General features: G+C 42.6%; 1 long non-coding RNA gene across 1 annotated transcript; it reads left to right on the top strand.

Annotated features, from left to right (window-relative positions):
- Positions 1-974: 974 nt before the first annotated feature.
- On the top strand, positions 975-3,543 carry LOC109763777 (uncharacterized). The gene is made up of 3 exons (XR_002232992.4): positions 975-1,258; positions 2,007-2,098; positions 3,246-3,543. It is a non-coding gene; the product is annotated as an uncharacterized lncRNA (long non-coding RNA).
- Positions 3,544-4,229: the final 686 nt, after the last annotated feature.

Below are 4,229 nucleotides of genomic sequence, written 5' to 3'. Positions count from 1 at the left end.
AAGATTTTGTAGAAAACATCAGAATCAACAAGGGCAGTAAAAGCAACTTTTAATTACCCTTGACGAAGAACACGACAAACTGGGAAGTGTAGATTTAGAAGTTCGTCAGTTCAGATCTTCCACGCCCTAACTTGGCAGAGGAAGACAGCTACGGCGGCGGCAGAGTGAAGAAATCCGCGGCCGGCACGAGTACGACGGTGACGAGGTTGAGGCAGTGAAGCTCTTCCTCACCGGTGACGATGGAAGTAGCGGCGGCGCTAGGTTTTGAGAGCTCGAGCGAGGGAGTGAGGTCGAGCGGAGTAAAAACAAAGTGAGGAAGGGAGGGGTATTTATAGCCGAGGTGAAAAACTGCTCGCCTGAGGAAATTGGACGAACGTGCCCATGACCCTTCTCATTCGCGTGACATGTGTCACCCACGTACTAAGAGGTGGCGATCGTATGCGATCGTGGGTGAATGGATAAATCCATAGTGGAATGTGGAACGGTTTGAGCGGCAAACGCCGAAAATTCAGATAAGATAATTTTAATGTATCGTTCGCAAATTCTTCAGCTGACAAGGACACAGTGAAGATTTTGAACGAGTTTCAAATAGAACGCATATGAGGAATTTTGTGAATAGACTGGGTTGAGTTTAGCATAGAGTGGGAAGGGTCCGATCACATTCACTTTGCAAAAAAAACAACTTGAAGAAATAGCAATAAGTGAATGTTGTAGAGGACATAAACTCATATATATATATATATATATATATATATATATATATATATTAGGGTTGGAAAAAGCGTTATTAGGCGTATGCCTAGGCGCGCTGAAGCACTCGGCGACAGCCCACCGCGTAGCCTTGGGCCTAATCGGTGCTTTAGGCGGGCCCATCGCTTAGGCGGATCCAGGCGTGTGCCTAAGCGCGATGAAGCGGAGAAAAGCGGCGAGGAGGCGGCGCAAGGCAGAGCAAGGCGGACCGGAGATGGAATCGGAGAGGTTACAAGCCTGGGCGGGAAGGTGGGGAGAAGATCGCGAGAGGATGGAGAAGATTGCAGGAAGTTTGCCGGCGGAGGAAAGGAGAGATTTGGCTAGACTTTGGATATATATACACTGAAAAGGGTGGCGGCGGCTAGATCTATTCCGTCCTCGCTTCGTCCTCCGGCCGCCGAGACGAAGAGATTCACCTCATCCTCTCACCATGCAGCCATGACTTCTTCCTCCTCTCCATCCCTCTACTCGATGACAAGCTGAGATCCGGTCTTCTTCCCTGCTACAGGTGAGCTACCAATTCGATTTTGTTTGTCCCTTCTCTTCTCGTGTATTCACTGTGCCTGTGTACTGCCTCTGCATCGTCCCCTGGATTGCTAGTTTGTTGCTACTTGCTGCCCTGTCCCTCGCATGGAATCACTTGATCTGCACTTTATGTATTGATATTGATTTATCTAGATTGTTAATTGGGTGCTGTTTGATCCATCCCTGGCGGATCTAGGATTGCAGCGCAGGGGTGCCACTCAATAAAAAAAATTGTGCAGAGATCTCACAATTTAAATGTCATGTCAGCATCACGTAGTAGTACCATAATCGAGTCAACAAAAGAAATGATAGTTAATTTGTTCGATCTGCAAGACTGCAACTGATTTATACATGCCTTGATGCTGTTGTGTCTGAATTTGCTCATGCATTTACAAGGTGTAACAAATACAGTAAGAAGCAATTAGTATTTGGGCATAAACAATATAGTGGGAGACAGGAACTATGCTCAGGCTCAAGGTAAAAGCTGCTCCTGGTCTGGGTCAATGCCTTTGGTCTCGCCTAGTCTGTCACCGCAATCCGGCATGCCCGTGCTCGCCGGCAGCCAGCTCGGCAGCCTGCAGTGCTCCCTCTGCCTGACCTACGCCTACTGCCGCTGGCCGTTGCACCAAATGACCTGACCACCCTAGACTCTGAACCTATGAAATTTTCTTTACTGATCACTTCTAATGGAATAAGACATGACTGAAAATAATAGTAACTTTGTGATGCAGTTGTACTCGACAGCTCATCCGACGAGGAGGTTAAAGTGGGCTGGTCATATCTAGCGCCTGAAGAAGCAAGGCAAGTATCCACTAGTCTGAAGGTAATCATTATGTGCACTATTCATGTTAATGAAGTTCCTTCTATGATTGTCTCAGTTCATAAGTTATATACATGGCATGATACCAAGATGTGATACTGGACGTTACTAGTAGTCTAGTACTACTGTACTAGTATAGAAGTAGGATCATATTCTATTGCATGATGCCAAAATGTGACAGTGACATAGCTGCTACTAGTACACTAGTCTAAAAGTAGGATCATATGCGTGTGAGTGTGGCTTCTAGTAATCTTGAATGTAGAGATATGAGGTTATTTATATCACATGATACTTCAAATTAGTATATCAGAGGAGTTGTTCAGTTTGTATAAAAAGGAAATTGCTTCTGGATCGGTATTGACCATTGCAAGACAAAATAAGTTTCGAATGCAACACATTTATGAGCTTATGCAAAAAATATGTTCTTTTGGTTTCCTCCATGGTAGTTTTTGTATTATCGATTTACTTCACAACAGAAAGTTTCTTGGAAGTTTGTGCTATGATTTTCTCTTCTGTTGCCTGATGCCAAGATGCAACACCAGCCGGAACTACTCCTAGTGTAAAAGTAGGATCATATGTATGTGGTTGCTGGTAATCTTTACTGTGCAGACTAGAGGTTCATTAATCAGAGGGTTGTTTAGTCGGTATAAAAACAGATTTGCTTCTGGATCTGTATCGAGCATTGCAGCCTTGCAGGACTAAATAAGTTCCCAATGCAATTATGCAACAAATTTATAAACTTGTAATGCAAAAAATTATGTTCTTTGGTTTCCCTCATTGTAGTTTTTGTATTTTCTATTTAGTTTGTTTTGCTTGGAATCTCTCCATAGGCAGCTTCCTACCTATTTCATATTTGATCTGCATATACAATGAATTTATGATATTATAACTTATATTGCTTTGCTTCTGTCTGCTTCTGTAAAAATCATATACCTAATTAAGTGGGTAATGATTTATCTTCTACTGTATGTTTTTCGGATGTGGACACACGCACACCCGTATAGACATACTATATTGCATTTTTTGCTTTGATTATTATCTTGATTTATGCCTACTTGTGGTCTCCACTTTGATAGATCTGGTCCATATTTTTTATCATTATCGATGTGAATTACTGAACTATTGCTGCTGTGTATTCGAGCATTTGTAGGATGTTGGAGACAAATATAACATCAATGTTGCTGGAAGAGAATGCCCGTAAGAGAAAGTCGGATGATGTGGGATGGGAGTATGGGAGTCTAGCCGATGTTTCCAACAAGGACAAAGTGAAGTGTTTGTTTTGTAACCATGTGATCATTGGAGGTGTTTATCGTCACAAGCAGCATGTGGCTCACGTTGGTAATTTTGTGGCTAAATGCAAGAAAAGCTCGCAGGAAGCTAAAGATAGGTGCAGGAAATCTCTTGAGGAGGCATCTAAGAAGAGGAGGGAAAAGACTTCCCGTGAGCTAGAGCTCAGAGAAGGCATGAATATTTCTCGTGTTGGAGATGCTTAACTTACTTGTATTGGAAGCGCCGAGCCACACAAGATAGGTCCCATTGACAGTGGACACATCCTATTGATCCTAACTTAACTCAAGTTGTGCGTCTGTGTGGAACTATCCCTGTTGTGACTTGAGAGAAGTCTTTCAAATAAGATTATAGGAATAAAGTACTTGTGAACTTGAGCTCATAATTTATAATGCTATATGCCATATTGGGTCTTGTGCGATGTTTGCCTCAAGTATATTTGAATATTTGATGTTCCTATGTTACTGCTACTTCCCTTGAGTAGATCATTTTTAGTTCTTCAAGTTGTTGTGATGTACTCCCTCCATCCCATGATATAAGATCTTATATCATGGGATGGAGGGAGTATCTTATTATCATTCAATTGTCCTAACCTACTGTAGTAGAAAATGCCTAAGGCTATGCCTAGACAAAAAGTTGTCCTCCTAACCTGCTACCATACAAAACGCCTTGGCCCGCCTAGGCTACGCCTAGGCAGGCTAGGTGCTAGGTAGAGAGTCATCGCCCGCCTACCGCCTAGCGCTTTTTCCAACCTTGATATATATATATATATATATATATAGCCAATGAAGAAAAAACGACGGAATCTATGAAGATAATGCAAAGTTGAAGAAATTGAACAACTGAG

The sequence above is a fragment of the Aegilops tauschii genome, chromosome 7, assembly GCF_002575655.3.
Source record: "Aegilops tauschii subsp. strangulata cultivar AL8/78 chromosome 7, Aet v6.0, whole genome shotgun sequence".
Lineage (NCBI taxonomy): Eukaryota > Viridiplantae > Streptophyta > Magnoliopsida > Poales > Poaceae > Aegilops > Aegilops tauschii.
This window is presented reverse-complemented; position numbering and strand designations above follow the sequence as displayed.